The sequence below is a fragment of the Equus przewalskii genome, chromosome 14 (genome assembly GCF_037783145.1).
Source record: "Equus przewalskii isolate Varuska chromosome 14, EquPr2, whole genome shotgun sequence".
Classification (NCBI taxonomy): domain Eukaryota; kingdom Metazoa; phylum Chordata; class Mammalia; order Perissodactyla; family Equidae; genus Equus; species Equus przewalskii.
The window spans coordinates 26920447-26942242 of record NC_091844.1 but is presented as its reverse complement, the minus strand read 5'-3'; the positions used below and the strand labels follow the sequence as shown (position 1 = coordinate 26942242).

Sequence of the window (21796 nt, the reverse complement as noted above, 5' to 3'; positions counted from 1 at the left end):
AGACAGCTAATAAACAAATAAATTAGTAAATGTATAATATGTCAGGAGGTAGTAAGGGCTGTGAAGAAAATGGAGCCGGGAAAGGGGACAGAAAATTGGAAGGATTGGAGGGGTGGATGGTGTGGTGCTGTTTTATATTGGTTGGTCAGACAAGACTTCTCTGATGAGGTGACAACTGAAAGAGGTAAAGGAGGGAATCACGTGGATCCCTGAGCATTCCAGGAAGTGGGACCAGTGAGTGTGAAGGCTTTGAAGTGGGAGCATTCACGGTGTGTCATATTGCTGCAGGGAGGCCAGAGTGGTGAGGCTAGGGCAAGTGAAAGGGAGACAGGAAGGAGATGAGGCTGAGGGTAGTAGGGTTGGAGGGCAGATCGTATGCAACAGTAAGGGCTTTGTCCCCTGCCCCATCCAGCATGCCTTCACATTTCTTATTTTCAGAATATTGTCCGCTCTTTGTTGTCTCCAGACATCCAGAGAGACTCCTTACTCATGTGTCACACTCTGGAGACCCTGCAGTGCAACGTGGACATTTACATTCTGTAATTAGGCTATGTGGGCTCAAGTCTTAACTCTTGCATGTGGCTTTGGGCAAGTTACTCAACCTGTCCAAGACTTACTTTAGTCATCTGAAAAATGGAGGTAGTGATGATGATGATGATGATGATGACGACAATGATGATATCATCTACATCCCAGGGCTGTGTCATCTAAATCCCAGGCTGATTTTAAGGATCACATGAACTGGTATATGGAAGGCAGTCAAAATAGTACCTGGCACACAGGAAGCACCACTCAAGAGTGGTCCAGTCTTCTTAACAGAGAGGATCAAGATCTACTAAAGTACATCACAGTGTCCATGATGTCATTCTTCCCAAGGATCTTTTCCTTCTAAGAGGCAAAGTTTCCTGAGAATTTTGTGTGTGTGTGTGAGGAAGATTGGCCCTGAGCTAACATCTATTTGTTGCCAAACTTCATCTTTTTGCTGGAGGAAGATTGTCACTGAGATAACATCCATGCCAATCTTCCTCTACTTTATGTGGGGTGCCGCCACAGCGTGGCTTGACAAGCGGTGCTAGGTACCTGCCTTGGATCCGAACCTGTGAACCACAGGCAGCCAAAGCAGAGTGTGGGAACTTAACTACTACACCACCAGGCCAGCCCCCTGACAATTTTTAATAGTGGAGTCCCAGGCACGAATGTCTCCTATCTAGGGGAGAGATTTTTGATTAGGAAAGACTTCCCAGCATTCTTCCTACCTCATACCTTCATAATTTACTCCTATTTACTGATAGACCAACACTTCCCTCCACCAGAATTCTAAAGGTTGTCCCTATTCCTTAGATTTTTGTCAACCCAATATACTTACGACTTTCAGAATCAAAACCTTCAGTTTTATTTTATGTTATGTTGTAAATGTTATGCATGTAAGGTTCCATGCTTGCATTAAAAAGTAGGTCCATCACTCCACTTTGCACTTGGAAAGGAGAAATTGCTCCAAGCTGCAGGAGAGATGGTTCATCTTGCACATCTGAGAGTCAGAGGCAGTGGAGGATTGAGCTGTAAGGGGAGGGCCATTGTAGCATATGCTCATGAATAATGAATCTGACATTATAGCTATGCAAATGGAACACAGCAAGCTCGAAGCTAAAACTTGGTTTTATCATTTATTCACGGCCTCTTGTGTTCAGCACCTGGATAGTGCTCGGGATGGCGAGGGAACAAAGCAATCTGCTTGCTGTATTTGGAGTGGAGAAGGCCTGCATGAGGAAGCCAGATATCTGAGAAGGTGCGTTTTTCATCACAAGCTCTGAAGGTAAATGGAGGTGAACAAAATCCTAGAGGCAGTGCATCCTCGGTCATCTAAAGAGTGGACAACTGTGAGAGTTTATTAAGGCACAGAGTGTCAATAATTGCTGATGCTCAGGGTAATGGACAAGTTAGAGGCTGAAGGTAATCCAACGCATTTTGTGATCTTTACATTTTCATATTTAAATTTGCATGGAAGAGATATTACAATCAATTTTATCCCTCTGGAGGAAATTCTACATTTTCTGGCAGTCTTGAATTTACCTTTAGAGCAAACAATGTATTTTTTGAATTCAAACATCAATAAAATATTGCAATTATGGAGAGAGGAGAAATTTGGATTACAAAGGCGTCTGGATTTGTTCACCTATGGTACATAGGGATGACTTCTCATTTCTGCCCCTTCACTGAGAAAAGATTGCCCACGGAGAATTTCTAATAATGGAGGGACTCTTGCTTCCACGATTGGTTATGACTGCAGTGTAAATCCACAGCATGAGGGAGGACCTGGCCTAGTAACTGTCCACCTAAACAGCTGCAGAAAATGAGATGACTCTGGCTTGTTTTCACAAGCTCTGCAGAGGAAGATTTCATAGTTCCTTATGATAAACAGTGATTTCCAAACAGTGACGGTCAAAAGATTCTTCCTTATATTGCAGACAAATCTGAATTATCTCAATATAATAACATGAAGAGAACACGTCAGCACTGAAAAATAGGAAACATTGTCATCCACATGCCAAAGGCTATGAGGGATTTCGGCAAGATGAGACTGAAGTGAGACAAAATTGGAATAGCCTGTGAGTTGCCCTGCATGTTAGAATTGCCTGGAGAGTAATGAGAAGCCCAGATGTCTGAGCCTCGCTCTCCAGGTGTTTGGTTGCGATGGGTCCGGGGTGAGGCCCAGGCATTGGTGTGCTTCTGATGTGCAGCCAGGACAGGGATCCAGGGTCCTAATCAAAGCTTGTTGGTGCATTCTAGCTTGGAGCACATGGGGCTGAGCCTGGAGGGAGGGGCAGATTGAGGGACAGACTGTGGCAGGCATTTGCGGGTCAAGGGGTGCACCAAGGGCTCAAGTCACCCTGAGCGGGGACTCTCCAGTGGTGCCCAATCTCAGCAGCTTACACTCGGTATGGACAGCAGCACCTCCCCTCCAACTTTCAGGAACAGAATTAGAGGAAGCTGTTCCTGAAGTGGAAGGCTTGCAGGCACAACTTCTCAAATCAGCAGATTCTTTGGATTCAGGGTAGTGGGGGATTGGAGCTGGTGGGTAGTGTGTCAGCCCTTCTAAGTCAGTGGCAGGGAGCTGGGAGGGTGTCCTGAGGCAGCAGAGACGTTTCTCATCAGGCATGGCACCTGGAGCTGCAGTTGCAACAAATGGAGTGGCATTACCTGAGACCCTGTCCCTCCTGCTCTCTTCGTGATGCTGGATCATGAAAAAGGCGACTGGTGCTCAATCTAAAGATCCAGCAAGAGATCTCTACTCAACAAACAAGCAGAATTTGAAGAAATACATGAGATAGCCACACACCATGTGCATTTAAACAAGCAGAACTTGATGGGATCCAATTATAAAGCAACTCTATGAAAGCCCACCATATTGGTTCCTCCTCTCGGCCTTTGGTGAGCCATCTGGCTGGTCCAGCTACTCTCAGATAAAAACTGCTCTGACGACATAGAGTCACAAGAGCAGTCTCGTTTTAGTACCGGGTAATAGTCAAAACCTCAAAATAAAGCTTTTCTTCTGTCTTCTCTCTGTTCTGCTTGCTCCTAGACCCCATGCCCAGACCAGGAGGCAGAGGCAGGAAAGGGCGTTCACGATCTGGTGTGCTCCAGGCTTGGCAGACATTCAAAACTGATACTCTCTTTCACAGGGACTCTTGTCCACAAAGATTTCTCCCTGGGAACAATCTACTGCATTTCTTTGGATGAGAGTGAGGCTGCTTCCTCACTGCCTGCTTACAACTCCCTCCTATGTAAAGCTCTTCAAGGAATCTCCCTGAAGATACACTCCTTAAGGAGGGCAGTTCTCGCCACACTGATACTTCACTCTAGAGAAATCCTCCAAATTTCAACTCACTCCTCAGCCGCTTCAATTGAACCCTTTAAACCTTTTAGGCTGATGAGGGGCTGTGGTTTTAAAATCCAATTTACAGATGCCTCCTTATAGTCCTTCTTGGTGGTCCAGCACCCTGCTTTGGATGATGAGGGTCGTTCCCTCCCAGGGCTGGCTTCATAGGTGTATGATCTTTGCAGTTACACAGGGATCCTCACTCAGAAGGGCTCTGTGCTTGGATTAACATGGTGCTGTGACCATCTTTAACTTCTTAATAATTTTGGAACAAAGGGTCCTACATTTTCACCTTGAACCAGATCCAGCAAATTACGTAGCTGGTTGTGGATGCCCCGATCAAAGTGGGGGCTTTCTCTGAAACTGAGAAAACATTTAGTTTTTAGCGTCTTTTTACACCTTTTTCTGGAGGAGATTTCAGGCCTGTGTAGAATTCTCATTTTTGAGTATGGGTAAACTGGAGGAAAAATCCACACACGTCAGTTTGAAGCCTATGAAAAGACTTTAAAGCATAAAAGAAGAACAGAGCTCACAGGAGGCAAAGCAAGGACATACTTGAAAAAAGATTTACCGTAGGAAACAAAAGTAATTTAAGGCAGCATCTGCTTGTACTTTCAATAAAATTCAATTAAGCCTGGATTCTATGAAACACGAGATTAAAGATGAGATAAGACAATAAATATCAAAAGGAAGCTTGCTTACAGGAAGGCAAAAATCAAAAAAGAAGCCAGACAGAAACAAGAATGATGGCTTTGAAATAAAAAATGAGTTGGCAGAATCTTGTAATGCATTAGGAGTGGGGGAGTAGACCCCGTGGATAATTGCATCAGTCATACGGAGAACTAGCTTGAGAGTCTCCAAACGCCGGAAAAGGCAATGAGATGGAAATGACTACAGAGAAGAGGAGAGACATCAAAGCGAGGCAATGGAGAGGAAGCACACAGGTCAGTGGAGTTCCTCCAGGAGATAAAGGAACAAATGGGACAGAAGCAATGCTCACAGACAGCCGAAGATTGCCTCGTTACCTCCTCAGGGGATAGGCACATGGTGGACGGAGTGGGGGACCCCCAGGTTTTGTATTAAATCAACCTTTCTCACAAATAAAAATACTCACGGTAATAAAGAGAGATATTAATGGCAAAGTTCACTGAGTTTGAGAGTGTTTTGCTGAAAGCCCTGTGAATTGCCTGTCTCGTTCTTTGACCAAGGACCAGTCACACAGGCAGTTATAAAACATCCTCATCTTTCCCTGTTTAGGGGCTCTATGCTAGGGAAGACAGTAAAAATAATAATAATACTGTTTATGAACATAGTGATCGAGACTTTACAAAATGCATTCATTCATATTTCATTTGAGTCTCCCAACAGTGCTATAGGCAGATAGTACTATCAGAAGATACAGGCCACCAGAGAGAAGTGTCACATGTTAACGGCAGGGTCTGAATCCACTTGAAGGTGTAAATAGAGCTATATTTATGACAGCCAATTACAAGAGAAATATCCTTGAGAGTTTGGGGGTGGTTGAGAGAGGGGGAATCTTTCATTATTGTGCTTCAGAGACCTTGTTGTCATACGGTTCTGTGATTGCAACTGTAGGGCAATGGACCCAGATGGAAGGGACAGGGCATCGGATCCCTCACTTGGGTATTAGAAATGCTGTAAACATGCTCTTTGAATCTAGCAAGGAAGGAATAGTAAATCTGGCCTGAAAATAAGTTCTGTCACAGTCCAAAATATTCTAGACTCTATTTGGAACCTCATATAGTTAGTAAACAATGCAGTGCCAAATATGTAAAGGCAGTTTTTACAATCAATGGTCTATTTCCCTAAATGATATGGCTATTATAGAAGCCTATTAGAAAGATAAACAGAAAAGAATAGGCCTAGTTTCTGAATAGAAGCATGGAGGTGGTGATGTCAGATCCTTTGATGTCCTTAGTAAAAAAAGAATGGGATTTGGATGAAATAAGGGGCAAAAATGGCTACAGAGCATTTTACTAGGCCAAAGTCATAATGTATGACAGGATGATAATGCATTTAATGAATCATGGAATGTTCTAGTTCAGGAATTTAGAAATGGTAAACACTTAGCACTACTATTTTCCTGCTCATGGCAGAAATTGCTTGTCTGTTATAACAGTCTTGCTTGCTAAGCTTAGACACAGCCTCAGAAACCTTTTCAACACAGCGTGCTGAGCAGCCTCTATCAATCCATCAGAGCTGGTATTTAAGATGTCATTCATAATCCAGTTCAGCTCTCTAATTTTTCAGGTAAGGTTACTGAATCTCAGAAGGACAAAGTGATTCAAAGGTCACACGACCATTTGGAACGAGATCCAGGACTATAGCTGGGGTCTTTGATTCTCTAATCAAGTCATCTTGCTGCTATATCCTATTAGAATTCAAAACTGGGATAAATGGAAGCACTTTAAGATGATAGTCCAAAACCGCTTTTGATGTGGGTGTGTTATCGCTATGTGACATAAACTTTGGTGTGCATTACGTGTGTATATCACTATATGACAACTTTGGTTTATGTGTGTGTGTGTGTATGTGTGTGTGCATGTTATCGCTATGTGGTCTGATTGGTGTGTGAATGTTTGTGTTATCACTATTAATCAAAAGTGCTCTCCTAGATGCCAGACCCTAGCCCCAGAATTTACAAATTCTGTCAAACTCAAATTTCTTTCATTTTGAAGTAGAAAATTTTCTCCCCTTTTAAAACAAACAACCAAAAATAAGGAGAAAAAAAGCCTTCAAACCCTCTCATGAACCATGTCTTCCTTGAACCACTATCCTACCTCACCCGTCTTTCTCACCATGCTTCTTTGAAGTGAAAAAATTTACATTCTCTACTTTCTTCATTTTGTGTTATTCTTCAATCTCCTGTAATTTGGTTTTTGACCCCAATACTCTAGTGAAACAGCTACTGAACAGGTCACCAACAACCTCATAGCCAAATCGAATGGACTTTTGCTGTTCTTACTTTACAGACCCCGTATTTGATGATATTGGCGACCACCGGTCTTGAAACCCTTTTTCATTCCTTGCCAATAGATTCTCTTGATTGTGCTTCACTTCATCCCAGGTACCCTCCCTTCTCCTCCTCAGCCTTTGCCTTTGGCTCATAGCTTTCCTCTTCCTATACACTATCCTTGGGCAATAGTCTCTATCCTCATGATTTTAATGTCTACTTGTTTGTGATGGCTCTCACAGCTGTCTCCAGCCATGACTTCTCTCCAGAGTTTCAGATTCATACTTCCAGGAGGTTGCCGCACCTGTACACTTGGTGATTCTTCTCTGGGCACTTGAAAATCATCATGTCCCAAAGTGAACTACTCATCTTTCTCTCCAAGTCCAAGACCAAGAACACTGACTTTGAGGAGTGTGTGTTTACAGTCTCTTTTCATAGCATCATTGCCTATCTTTTAATCTGAGATAAAAACCAGAGAATCAGCCTACATTCCTCTCTCCACGCCTCCCCACTTTCAATCTCCAAGTTGTGTTGATTTCGTTTCTTAAAGGTTTCTTGAAGTCCTTCTAATTCAGATCTACATCCCTTGCTGCCTGAACGATGTAGGAACCTGCTAACTGGTCCTGTGTCACGTCCTGCTTCTCTTAAATCCTCCTCTCACTCTGCATCCAGAGTGGTCCCCCTCAAGTCAATTCTTGCCTTGTTACTTTGTGACTCAAAACTTTACATCAGCTCCCCTTTGCCTTGCTTAGTAAAGTCCATGCTCCTTAATGTGACTTCAACACTTTGGTATTATCTTTTCTTTACTGTTCCCCACATTACTCTCTGCTTTCACCTTACGTGCTTACTGTACCACCAGTGGCCCCCCATCTCACGTACTCCCACTCTCACATCAATCTTCTTCCTGTAGCCTTTCTTTCAAATATGTTTCTGTCTTGTTGTGATGCACTGAGTCCCAACTATGTTATCTGTGGTAATATGAATGTAAGTGCCTGCCTGAGACCATGAACACTCTCCATGGGGACAAGCCCACATAAAACCCTACACTGCCTGGGGTTCTTTCACTACAAGCTTCAGAATCCCCTTACTGATGGGAAAGCAGGAGGTGAGTTGCAAGATCATCTTAGATTGAGCATTGGCTAACCAGACCCTAAATGCCACATTTATTTCCCCCTCAGGGAACTCCAGAGTCCAGAATTGGAGTCTGGAGGAAAGGGGGCAGGGCGTACAAGTGGAGACCGAGACTTTGGACTGAGGTTCTGGCAGTCCAAGTCTCAGACTCAACCTGAGTAATTCCCTGCTTGGCGATGTCTTAGCAAATCATACATCATATGAATTCTCAAGTCAACTTTCTCTGATTTGTTTCCTCCAGGCATCCACGGTAGAAGCAGCAGCCTTGGGCGGTGGGGAATTTTTAAAATGCAGTGTTAGCAGCCAGGAAACCAGATCTGCCCACAATTGGTGGGGAGATGCTGGAACAGCTTTGTGTACGGCTTCCAATGGTCCCAATCCCTAATCCTTCCCGTCCTTCTTTACCTGGCCAACTCTAAACAGACCTTTGAAACTTCTGTACTCAAAGTGTGGTCCACAAAGGCTCAACATTGGCACCACGTGGGATCTTGTAAGAAACATAGAATCCCAGGCTCCACATCAGACCCGTTGTCAGAATCTGCAGGTCAACAATATCCCCGGTGGTTTGGTGCACACTCAATTGAGATGCATTGCTCTAAAACGCTCCTGATACATCAGTTCTTCCCGCAGACTTTGAGCATCCAGATTGTACACACTGGCCCGCATTCGACCTCCCCATATCACCTTGTTGATAATTTAAAAAAAAATTCTTTCTCAACCATACTATTTGGAAATAATCCATTTATTATCTGTCGCTCCCTTTGGACCATCTCTGCCAAATAGAAATATAATTCAAGCTGAAAATACAAAGGAAATGCATAATTAAAAGTTTTCTAGTAGCCACATTTAAGAACGTGAAAAGAAACAGAAGAGATTAATTTTAATTATATATTTTATTTAACTCAATATATCCAAAATATTATCATGCCAAAATATAGTCAGTTTAACAAATTATTGAGGCAATTTACATTATTTTTCATACTAAGTCTTCAAAATCACTTGCATATTTTGTCCTTACTGCACATTTCAGTTAAGATAGTCACCTTTCCGGTTGCTCAATAGCCACCTGTGAGAGTGTAGGCATTTGTAGACATAGATTCTAAGGTCCTTTATCGGTTGAATTCTGTTGTTGAACACAGTTATCTGGTGTGTAACAAGCACTCAGTGAATTCACTCATCAACCATTTAGTCATTAAACAAATGCTGAGTGTCTTCCATATGCCAGGCTCAGTTCTAAACGCTGGGGATACAGCTGTGAATAAAACAAAGTCCTCATCCTCAAGGAACTTACAGTCCAGGGTAAGAAAGGCTATAAACACATACACAAAAGAATGCATCCTGTGTTGGGTGTGGGCTACTTCGAGGAGCAGACACTTGAGCTTAGATTTGAATGCAATAAGGAGTGAGTCTTGGAGATACGTGGGGAGGGGAAGGGAAGCATTCCTGGCAGAAGGGACAACAGAAGCAAAGGTCCTGGAGAGGGCATGTGCTTGGCAAATTTGAGGAAGATAATAGAGGGTAGTGAGCTGGAGTAAAGTGAGTGAGGGGAGGAGGGGCGGGAGAGGAGGTCAACTAAGGACCCAGGGGCTAGATGAGGTTGGGATTTGCTGGTCATGGTAAGAACTTTGGACTTTGTACAAGGTGTGAGGAAAGCCCTTGGAGGGTTTTTGAACAGGGTTGTCACATGAACTGGTATTGGTTGTGAAAGGTTCACTCTGGCCCTTGGTGGAGAACAGACCGTGCGGGAAGCAGGAACACTAGTCGCACTGAACCTGAGTCAGAATGTATGAAGCCGTTCTCTTCACACAGGTACAACTGAAGCTCGTCTCTGGTTTCCCAGGGGAGTCTGCTTCGGGCGAGGTGTACGCCACTTCCAGAGCTGCCTTTTGTCTTCGTCTTCGCTGTGCTGTGTCTCAGCTGCGTACGAGGCAGCCCTCGACAGGTGTTTACCTATTCCTCCATCTTCTTACGTCTCATTGTTGTGCTTGCTGACTGACATGCCACTCTCTGTAATTTATGCCTGACTGAGTCCTACTGCCATGCATTTTTCATCATTTTAAAATTAAACACAAGTATATATACATCTACCCTATGTTATTTTACGATGCTTTCCTGCTCAGCAAAGTGTCAGTTTGACAGCCGCGGTGCTTCTCCCAGTACCAGAAGCCTGGGTGGTGTTGGGAAGACCCCCTCGGGGGCTGATTAAAATCTCTGCCTGGTGTCACCTGCCTGAAACAGAAGCCTAGTGCCTTCTGCCACCAGGCAAAACACTTCCAACGCTCAACATGAGGCATAGAGTTTCATCCTTTGGAATGAAATTTGAAACTGCATCTGCTGTAAGGTGTTTGGAATTTAGCCTAGTTGTCAAATTGAATCTAACTTCAGTTGTGGCAAAATTGTGAAGTCAGGAAAGTTTGCTTTTGGTGCCCCCAGATTACTTCCACTACTGCAGCTACACACATCTACAATAAAAGTTACTGTCGCTGCACCATGACCACAATAACAATACTTAATTTTTATTTATATCAGGTGCTGTCTACTCACGATCTCATTTAATCCTCCCAACAACTTTATGAGACTGGTACTCTTATTATCCCCATTTTACAGAGGGGAAAATAGAAACAGAAATAGTGTGCCCAGGTAGCTGGAATACTTGAGATCTAAACTTAGGTCAGCTTCCCTGAGTCCACTTTCTCAAATGCTATGCTCTACTGCATCCAAGACTGTTCGTTTTTCTTTTCTCCATTTATTCACTCACTCATTCCACTACATCCTTGTTCCTTGTAGTCTTTGTGTTCACAGTCTACAGGAAGTTATTGAAGGATAAGAATGGTCTGTCAGGGGCCAGCCCCGTGACCGAGTGGTTAAGTTGGTGCACTCCACTTTGCTGGCCCAGGGTTTTGCTGGTTTGGATCCTGGGTGTGGACCTAGCACTGTTCATCAGGCCATGCTGAGGCGGCATCCCACATAGCACAACTAGAAGGACCTGCAACTAGAATATACAATTATGTACTAGGGGTCTTTGGGGAGAAGAAAAAAGAAAGGAGATTGACAACAGATGTTGGCTCAGGTGCCAATCTTAAAAAAAAAAAGAATGTTCTGTCAGGGGTTGGCCCAGTGGTGTAGTGATTAAATTCACACACTCTGCTTCGGTGGCCCAGGGTTCAAAGGTTCAGATCCTGGGTGTGGACCTACACACTGCTCATCAAGCTGTGCTGTGGTGGTGTCTCATATACAAAGTAGAGGAAGACTGGCATGGATGTTAGCTCAGGGACCATGTTCCTCAAGCAAACAGGGGAAGATTGGCAACAGATGTTGGCTCAGGGCCAATCTTTCCCACAGCATGTTCTGTCAGGTCATGGTTCTAGACTTCAGAGAGGAATCTCTATTTATCAAGGGACTGCTCTATTGTGATCATAGAGCTTTATCCTTGTTATGCTTATAATTGTCATCTGGTAGATAAGGAAACTGAGGCTCCCTTAGGTTGGGTTCCCCAGAAGCAGACTCTGTGATGAGGATTCCTGTGGAAGGGATATTAGGAAATGTTCGCTAGCTGGGGTGGGGAAATTGGCATGGAGAAGGTTAGGAGGCCAAGCAAAGGTGTTCAGTTTTGACCTTAAATCACAGGAAGCTCTATAGTCACTGTGGGTCTTCAAGAATGTTCTCATAGGGGCAAGGTGACTAGGGTATTTATATTTAAACCTCTGTACCCATCAGTTGCTGGCCAAGGGTTGCCATCTTCAGTACTTGGGGCTCTCTGTCAGCCTGAGGATGTCTCTGACAAAGAAAGGTGGTGCAGGCCTTTAAGAAGGAAAAACATCATAAGTTAGTCTGCACAAAAATGAAAATGGATCAGAGGGGAAATGGGCAGAGTCCTGACAGCATCTTCCAGAGGCCTAATGAGAGGATGTGAGTTTCTCCAAAGTGGCAGAGCTACAGTTAAAACCAGGGTCTAAATTCACTTCAAAGCCTGGGTCATTGTCTTTCTTGCTACAAGTAATGCTGAGTTGCCCTGGGCAGTATTGGCAGGTGACATGGAAACTTTTTCAGAACCCCTGAAGTCATAATCCCATGAAGTTACTTCTACCTATGGGTAAAACCAGTTATGTCAACAAGACAGCAAAAATTCTGCTGTGGTTTCTGGGGAAGTCTGTACTTTTTCTTCCTTTCATTTTTTTTAGTTTATAAATCTTGTTTTTAACAGCTTTATTGAAATATAGTTCACATACCGTGTAATTCAGCCATTTAAAGTGTACAGTTCAATGACTTTTAATATATTCACAGTTGTGCAGTCATCAACAATATTTAATTTTAGAGCATGTTCTTCACCCCTAAAGAACCTTCCTACCTGTTAGCAGTCACTTCATATTCTCTTCTCTTAGACTCTGCAAATAATTATTTATTTTCTGTCTATGCTTGTTCTGGATATTTCATATAAATAGGATATGTAATATGTAGCTTTGGGTCCGGCTTTTTTTCAGTTAGCATAGTATTTTCAAGGTTCATCCATATGTAGCATGTATTAGAATATATAGTTTTTGTGACTGAATGATATTATATTGTAAAGATATACCACATTTTGTTTATACATTTCTTGGTTGATGGACATTTGGGTTGTTTACAGTTTGATTTTGTTTTGTTTTTTGGTGAGGAAGATTGTCCCTGAGCTAACTTCTGTGCCAACCTTCCTCTACGTCGTATGCGGGATGCTGCCACAGCATGGCTTGATGAGTAGTGTGTAGGTCTGTGCCCAGGATCCAAACTCGTGGACCCTGGGCCACCAAAGTGGAGCACGTGAACTCTACCACTATGCCACTGGACTGGCCCCTGTTTACACTTTTTGCTATTATGCTATGAACTTGTGTGCAAGGTTTTCTGTGAACGTTTGTTTTTAATTCTCTTGGGTATATAGCTAGGTGGAATTGCTGGGGCATATGCACACTTTAGGTACAAATTTTTGAGGAGCTGCCAAACAATTTTCCAAAGCAACTGCACCATTTTACATTCCACCCAGAAATGTAGGAGGGTTCTGATTTCTCTGCATCTTTGCCAACCCTTGTTATTGTGTGTCTTTTTTATTGTAGGCACCCTAGTGGGTGTGAAGGGGTATCTCGTTGTGGTTTTGATTTACATTTCCCATTAGGAATGGGATATTGAGTCGTTTCATGTGCTTATTGGCCATTTTTATACCTTCTTTGCATAAATGTCTATTTAGATCCTTTGCCAATTGTTTTAATTGGATTACTTGTTTTTATATCGTTGAGTTGTAATAGTTATATATTCTGGATAATAGAGACTTAGGTAAATGATTTGCAAATGTTTTCTTCCCTTCTGTGTATTGTCTTTTCACTATCTTTATTTTTTCCTTTGAAGCACAAAAGTTTTTAATTTTCATGAAGTCCAATTTGTCTATTTTTTTTGCTTGGGCTTTAGGTGTCATAGCTGGTAAACAATTTCTAATCCAAGGTAACAAAAATTTTTACTTAATGTTTTCGTCTGAGAATTTTATAATTTTAGCCCTTACACTTACGTCTTTGATCCATTTTGAGTTAGTTATTGCATATGGTGTGAGGTAAGGGACCAACTTCATTCTTTTGCATGTGGATATTAAGTTGATAGTTGTACTTTCTGGTTCTAGGCACCATCCCCTCCCTTTTCTCCTTCTTCCTACCTGGATTTCAGAGGAGATGATTGGGGATGCTCATGACTATGAGGGAAAAGCCAGCAGAATTTTGGAAATTCTGGCATTGAATGGTTAACCGGACTTCTTATGAAGTAATCCCCACCCCAGTCCCCCAAAACAAACAATAACCTCCTACCCCCAACCCCCAAACCATAATTATTTAGAGGTTTTCTGTTATCTTGTAGCCCAAAGCACTATTCTTCAATTCATCACTTCTCCGTTCTCTCCTGAAGTAGATGTTTCATGTACCAGTTCATGTTCCACCTCACAGTGACTCCACCTCGACTGAAAATTTTCTCCAAACAGAATAGGATGCCATATTAATCATGGATGGTCTATAAGACCTCCTGTTGGTCAAATGTGAATGACCCCAGGCTGGACTCACATAAGCTGGGCCAGTCAGGTCCTTTTCCTTAGAAATATAGAAATATGGAAGGTTGAACTGAGACAGCTTTTGAGAGAAGGTTCATTGTTTTCTCTAGCTGAGGTCTTTGAAGCCACAGTGACTTCTGTCTTTCTTAGGGCTTCTTGTTTCTTTCTTTCTTTCTGTGCAACAACCCCTCTCCCCTATCCCCCCCCCCACTCCTACCCTACCCCATCCTTCAAAATTTTATTTTTGGCTAATTTGTTTCTTGCTTAAGTGAGACAGAATTGATTTGTTACATGGGACCAAAAGAACCATAGCCACATATTTTTTGCCTGTCATGGTCCCACTCTTTCTCTATTCAGATGGCCATCCATACGGTCACCTGGGTATTTTCTCCACATGGAATTGCTATGTGAGGTACTACATCCAAAACTGCACTCAAGTAGCCCAGGACTTACGATTTTCTTTTTCACAAATATAAAACAAATAATTGTTTTAGAAAGGCTCTGATAATCTTCCCTATTAGATCATAGACAATTTGAGAGCAGTAAAGGTAAAATCCAGGGAAGGTTAGAATAGTCATATGTTTAAACACTCACTATTTACTTTTCTTAGAAAGAGTTTGTAGTGCACCATATTTGTCCTCTGGTAGACCAATATCAGGCAGAACCGCAGAATATCGGGCATCCCTTCACTGAGGAAGACGAATGGATAACTCAGGTCTCAGGTTTGTGGGTTTTGGCTACTGCAGGTTTGTAAACGCCCAGGCATTTTTTCTCAAAGATCTATGGGATGCTGAGAAGAACCCTGGAAACTCTGGTTCCAATGAAGGCAGAACGTCTTTAAGTTCCATTCTGGCCTGGGCTGTCTTGGTTTCGATTGTGACTCTAGTTTTACTTTGATTGGGCTGAACCAAACCTTCGGAGGTCATGATGGGGGTTTTCTGTTACAAAGTTTTGGCATCATGCTGTCATCTTTAAAAAATAGTTTCTTTGTTAAATCACTTAGTGTCCAATGAGTACCAGACATTGTGCTAAGTGCTAGAGATATAAATATGAATAAGATAAGCACTCTGTCTGCAAAGCTTTTGCTACTTCTCTCTATTATATGGCAGAAGGTACTCTTCCACACATTCTGCAGAAACAGTGTCATCTTTTCCAGTTATTCTTTCATCGGTCACGATAGCTTATCTATGTATCTATCTATGCATCTATGTATATATGTATCCATCCAGATAGCTTATCTATGTATCTATCTATGCATCTATGTATATATGTATCCATCCATCTATCAATCCATCCCCATCCATCCATCCATCCACAATAGTATAGGCAAGGTTATGCTGTGGTAACCAATAACCTTAATATCTCAGTGACTTTAAGCAACAGAAATTTATTTTCTGGTCAAAATAAACTTTGGATACTTTCATAGGGGAGGGCTCTGTTCCATGTTGCTCTCACTCAGAGATCTATTCAGGTTGTTGGAGCCTCAACCGCCTGGTCACTGCAGTAGTTGGAAGGGCGCACTTTGGGTTATTGCACTGGCAATTACATGCTCCCATGTAGAAGGGCCACATGTCCCTTTTGCTCACAACCAAATAGGCACATCTAAATTGAAGGGGCAGGGAAGTGCTCTTCTGTGCCCTGAAGAGGGTGAATTGGAAATACTGGTGAGCAGCACAAGTGTCTATCATTCCAGCTCTCACTCTCTCTCTCACTCCCCTCCTCTTTTTTCTCCCCTCCCCCTTTCTCCTTGTCTTCCTCCTTTTTCTTTTTTTCCTTATCTATCTTTACTTATCTTCCTAAACTTAATTTGTCATATAATTTAAAAAAGCACCATAGTTTAAAAAAAACCTTCTTATTGTAAAATCTGTGACAAGGAGGCGAGAGATTTCTCCCTATTATCATATAGCCAAATGTCCATGAACTCAAGGTCTTTTGTATTAACACTCTTAAAGGTAAAGATAAAAAGAGACAAGCAAGACCATGTATCCCACTAGCAGTACAAACCCAGAAAATTTGATAACCAGTTGTATTAGTTTCCTGCGGCTGTTGCAACAAATCACCTGACAGCTGGTGGCTTATACCAACACCCGTTTATTCTCTTTCAGTTCTGGAGGTCGGAGGGAAATTAGCATCCAAGATGTCAGAGGGGCCTGGCTCCCTTGGGACGTTCTAGGGACGAATCCATTTTTTGCCTTTCCTAGTTTCTGGAGCTGCATTCCTTGCCTCATGGTCATTTTCTCCATCTTTAAAGCCAGCAGTATAGCATCTTCAGGTCTCTCTCTGCTTTTTTTGATATTTCACTTTCTCCTCTTCTGTCTCTTAAATCAAGTTTGCCTCTGCCTCTCTCATATAAGGACACTTATGGTTATATTTAGGGCCCACCTGGATGATCGGGATAGTCTCCACATCTCAAAATCCTTAACCTAATCACACTTGTAAAGTCACTTTTGCCATATAGGGTAACATTCACAGGTACTGAGAATTAGTACCTGGATATCTTAAGGGGCTCTTCATCACCTTACCACACCAGTTATATAAAAAAGAGTGAAACTGCATCTCTAATGTTGGAGACAAAGATTAAGGATACTGTTTATTGATCCATCTCTGTACCTATTTTCACAGCGGTTGCCAGAGCACAACTTGCTACAAAAGAAATGGGATCCAAAATCGTACAATAATTACTAATTGTAGGTCATTTTCGATAGCTGCTCTTGAAGATTTTTTTAATGCTGATTTGGAATTTGTTGCACCCAGAGATTACATTTCATATTCAGAATCCAAACGCATTTTGTTTTATAAGTATAGTGACTGGATCTGCTGCATTTAGCAGAAAATTCATTGCTTATACCTCCAAAATGAAACTCGTTGGAAACATTTTGTACATATGGGGCTATGAATTATGATTTTCCCTTTACAAGGGATTTGCAAGTCAGAAAAGCAAAATCATTGCTTTCTCCCTCCCCCGATTCCTTTGGGAACAAGCAGTGAATCTCATCTTCTGGCAAGTCAGAAACTCTCTCTCATACTCAAGCAAGCTTGTGCAGACACCCCAAATGAAAGACCGAAGCTCACAAATGTCACGCACACCGAAAGAAGAGGAGACCTAAATTGAATATTAATGAGTAATGAAAGTTGAAAACAAAATTACCTGTTGGAAATGTGCTCATGAGTTATGAGGACAACTTCCGAGTCTTTTCTTCCCACTGCATTTTGAAAATAGCTGTCCAGGAGGTGTTAAGTGAGCCCTGAGATCCTGATATATTTTTCCAGGATGACTGCAGACTCTTGAGCAAATAATTTGTTCCATATTGCTGAATTCTTAAGAAATAAAATTGCTCACCCTAATAAAAGCCTTTTTAGGACTCAGGGTAATTTCTGCCTGGTGTGTTCAGTGCCTTTTACCCCCATCTTTTGGCCATTAGACTCTTACCGAGCTAATGCAATAATTCCTTGGCACTTTTCTCTTGTAGCTGCTGACAGGGTGAACTTTTCCTTGGGCCTGTGGCGCCCAGCTGTCAGGAGGACTGTAACTACTTTCACATTTTTATTCATTAAAGGAACTAAAGTGGGAATACTTCAGTGTCTCCTGTGGCTTCCGTTGAATCTTTGAGGTTATACGAACCTGATCTCATCAAAATTAATGGCTTATGGTCATTCACGCTATCACTGTTAATGGGATTGAGCAGGCATTATTCCCTGCAGAAACGGTGCTTATTTGGGACTTATAATACAGCACAGTTTGGGAGTAGGGTCGACCGAGACTTTGAACACCCTGTACAGTAGGAATTTGGAGCATTTAGCAAAGATAGTTTGCAAAATGAATATTGCTAGCACTGGCTGCAAATTGCTGCTGTTGCTCAAGCAATCTGTGGTAAAAGAGAGCAATGATGTTTGAGGACAGGTTTAAAAAATGTACCGGTGTTAACAAAACAAAGGCTATACTTTAGACTCTGTAATAATGTAAGAGAAATTATTTTTCTTTTAGTATAGGACCTGGCAAGACTGGCCATTTGGCTGTTTCAACCTGTGACTTCCCCCCACCACACCCCCTTCTAGAAGAGCAGAGGATCAAATACTCTAGACTTACCTTTGTTTAGTTTCATCTCCTTCCATTTGTCCGTTCTTCTCAGATAGCCAGTGAGGTCACAAAGCTTTGTCAAGGCTGGTATGGTTCAGCCTCATTCTGAGACAGGACAAGGCTGGATCCTGGGGCAAGCATAGACAAAGGTCACTATCTAAAGCGAGAAGCAAAAGTGGAACTGGAAGGAAATTAGGGTCACATTCGATATTGACATTGCAGGAAATATCGGTTAAAGTAGGGTCAAGAACAAAGACAATAACAAAAGGACAAAGCATGGGAATTGGTTCAGGTGTAGAGTGGTCCTCATGAATTCAGAAGACTGCTTTATATTGCCTTAGGGATTACTTTAATGGCTCAAGGTGGCATCTCTATAACCAATTGGCACCTAACATCAGGCACTAGTTGGAGTTTATATAACTATTCATCCATCCATTCATTTACAAACATGTTCCAAGTAATGTAGAATTGGCCTTTACTGGGGACTCAAGGCCTCGTGCATCCCTCTCCTCCCAGTCAGCCCTATGCCAAAGTAATAGGGAAAGATGAATGTTAAGGACACTTATTTGGCCTAAGTGTTGGGGAGCCTTGATTTCTCACCAGTCCAGTCCAGTAAAAGGGACTGGAAGCTCTTTACACTTGCACAGAGTCACACACTCGTGGAAAGCCTGGGATCTGACATGGATGCTCCCTTTCTCCTTCTGTTCTGTGTTTTGCTTTTTCTTACTACAAAGCACTGAGAGTTAAGGTTGAGTTAAGGCTACAGGCCTTAGGGGAAAGAGAAAGGCAATCTCATAGGCTGCTCTTCAGCTCAGACAGATGGAATTAGCCATACAATCCTACCCAGCTTACCAGGGGTCTCCCCTTGGTGTGTGGAGTAAACCTCAGAGTAATAACGGGTGTTCATTTGCCTGGCCTTGAGCTCTGTGCATCTGTTTTTCAGAAACTTCTTCACATGTGGCTATGGAAGGGTAGGGTTTTGCTATTCAGTTCCAGGTTTCTAGCTGTAGCTCTGTCAGTTTCTACCTACTACAGAAGTGACAGGCTTGAAAGGAAGGCAGGAGGTGAGGTCCGGGGCTGGAGAATGGTAAGAAGTTTCTGCAGATAGAGGTTGGGTGCTATAGCGAGAATGACAGGGAAGGCTTGTTTGAAGGGACAGAGGGATGAGGAGGCAGCAGGTCACCAGGCCTGGCTCACGGAGAGGGGTACGAAGGGAAGAACTTCTGGCGAAGCAAGGCCCAGCAAGCCAGCAGGTTAGGCATCTGGGACACCTGGTAAAACAAAGAAAGTGCGCTTTGTTTTTTCAAAAGAAACAGGCATATTCGTGAGAAAGGAGCCATAGGGGAAGTGCAATGAGATACAGAGAGGTGTGACATTAACTTGAACTGGACACTGACTTGCGTTATTACTCAAAGGAGAGGTTTTTTTTTTTTAACTTTTTATTAAGATTATGATAGGTTACAACCTCGTGAAATTTCAGTTGTACATTATTGTTAGTCATGTTGTAGGTGCACCACTTCACCCTTTGTGCCCTTCCCCCACCCCCCTTTTTCCTGGTAACCACCAATCTGTTCTCTTTGTCTCTATGTTTAACTTCCACCTATGAGTGGAGTCATACAGAGTTCGTCTTTCTCTGTCTGGCTTATTTAACTTAACATAATACCTTCAAGGTCCATCCATGTTGTTGTGAATGGGACGCCTTTGTCCTTTTTTATGGCTGAGTACTATTCCATTGTATATGTATACCATATCTTCTTCATCCAATCATCAGTTGATGGGCATTTAGGTCGTCAAAGGAGAGTTTTAACCACTTTATTTGCAAACAGTGCATGTTAATAGAATGAAGCAGGAACACCTTTCCTTCCCAGGCATAAATTCAGAATCCAGGACTTTTCCTGACCGGGATGATGAAATTAACATTGTATAGTAGTTTGTCGTAGTTTTTAATGGTCAAAAGAGTACCTTCATGGTAGTTATTGGTGAGACATATGGTAACTGAAATTTAAGATCCTGAAAATTCAGACTCAGTAATCTCACAATGCATGGCTGCCATCTTAAAATATGTCCAGTAGCCTTCTTATCCAGTTATAAAAGGATACATACTCATCATGATTTTTTTTAAAATACAGAGAGGTACAAAAGGTAAAATTAAAATCACCTGCCTACAGATAATCACTATTCATAATTTAGAGTATATTCTTTCAATCTTTAACTGTGCATTAATACACACACACAAATTTTAGGAAAACACGATTATACTATGTTTATTCTTTCTGTAATCTTCTCTTTTCACTAATACATAGAAAATTTTTCCAAAGCCATTAAGCATTTTTTCAATATCATTAATACTCCATTTATCTAAGTAATTGATTTAATTAATCCCCTATTGTTAAGGGATTAACCCCCTCTCCCAAATTCTTCACTATTATTAACAGTGCTGTAATGCGTGTCATTTGATCAATCTCCAAATGTTGACTGAGTACTTAGTATATGTCAAGACTTGTACATGGCTGAATATAAATATACAAAACAGCCTTAGTTCCTACCCTCATGCAGGTTAGTCTAGTAAGAGATACAGATAATAAACAAATAAACCAACAGGCATAAATGTTTTGTGGTTGCCCCACGGAGGACGGATCAACTCACACCTAAAATTGGTTTGGATATCAAAACTGATGATGCCTCAAGCACGAAGAGGGTATGAGAAGGTTTATTACTCACATAATGGGACATTCTAGAAAGAGCAGGGCAGCGGCAAGCTGACCCAGAAGGCATGAGCCAAGTAGGAACAGTGGACTGGGCCTTTCTAGTGGCCAGGAGGTGGGGACTGGTGCGGTCTGAACTTCCTGCTGCCACAGAACGGGAAGGATTTGAGGTTCTGTCATGCAGGCAGGGGAGAGAGGCGGGGATCTAAAAGTTGTCCAAGGTCAAACCTCAAAAACGGTGTCTTTCACAATAGGTAAAAAAGCAGGTTCTTTCACAATAGGTAACTGCAAATTGAGGAAACGACGTGAAGACAAACAATAATTTGGAGCAGGATTATTGAGTCATTAGAATGAGGTGGTCGGGGAGGGCTGTTCTGAGGGGTGACTTATAAATTGAGAAGTGAAGAGTCAGAAGAAATGAGTCAGGTGAAAAACTGGGAGTGGAGGGGTGGGAGCCTGTGGAGGGAACAGCATATGCAAAGTGCAAAAGAGATTTTTACGTCCAAGGAAGGTCATGAGTAAGAGGGAGGGGGCACTAAGATGAGACTGTTGAAGTAGGAAAGGGCTAGCTCCTGCAGGGCCTAGTATTAAGAAGTTTGTATTGTATTCTGAGTGCAAGAGGAAGCCATCGATGTATTTAAAGCAGAGGATTGATGTTATCTGACTACTTCGGCTGTCATGTAAAGACTGTATCGTGGGGGCCAAACATGGCAGGAGGGAGAATATTTAGAAAGTTATTGCGGTAGTCCAGCGGAGATATGATGGTGGTTTGGCAGTGAAGACAGAGCAAAGTGAATAATTTAAAAAGATATTCAGGAGGTAAATAATCAGGACATTGTGGCCAAATGGAGGAAATGAGTCGATCTTTCCCAAATAATCTCAAACCTCCTGGCTTGAACAATTAGGTAGATATTGGTGCCATTTATTGTGATGCAGTCAGTAGTGGAGGCAAGAGATTTACCGGGGGAGTGGGTGG

At 42.3% G+C, this 21796-nt stretch overlaps 1 long non-coding RNA gene across 2 annotated transcripts in view; it reads left to right on the top strand.

Moving 5' to 3' along the window:
• Positions 1-9664: 9664 nt before the first annotated feature.
• LOC139075723 (uncharacterized) overlaps positions 9665-21796 on the top strand; it is a 93873-nt gene continuing 81741 nt past the window's right edge. Inside the window, exon 1 of one of the 2 annotated variants that reach the window (XR_011526429.1) lies at positions 9665-9791. This is a non-coding gene — a long non-coding RNA (uncharacterized lncRNA). The remainder of the gene's footprint in view (positions 9792-21796) is intronic. The other variant, XR_011526428.1, reaches the window with a different exon arrangement.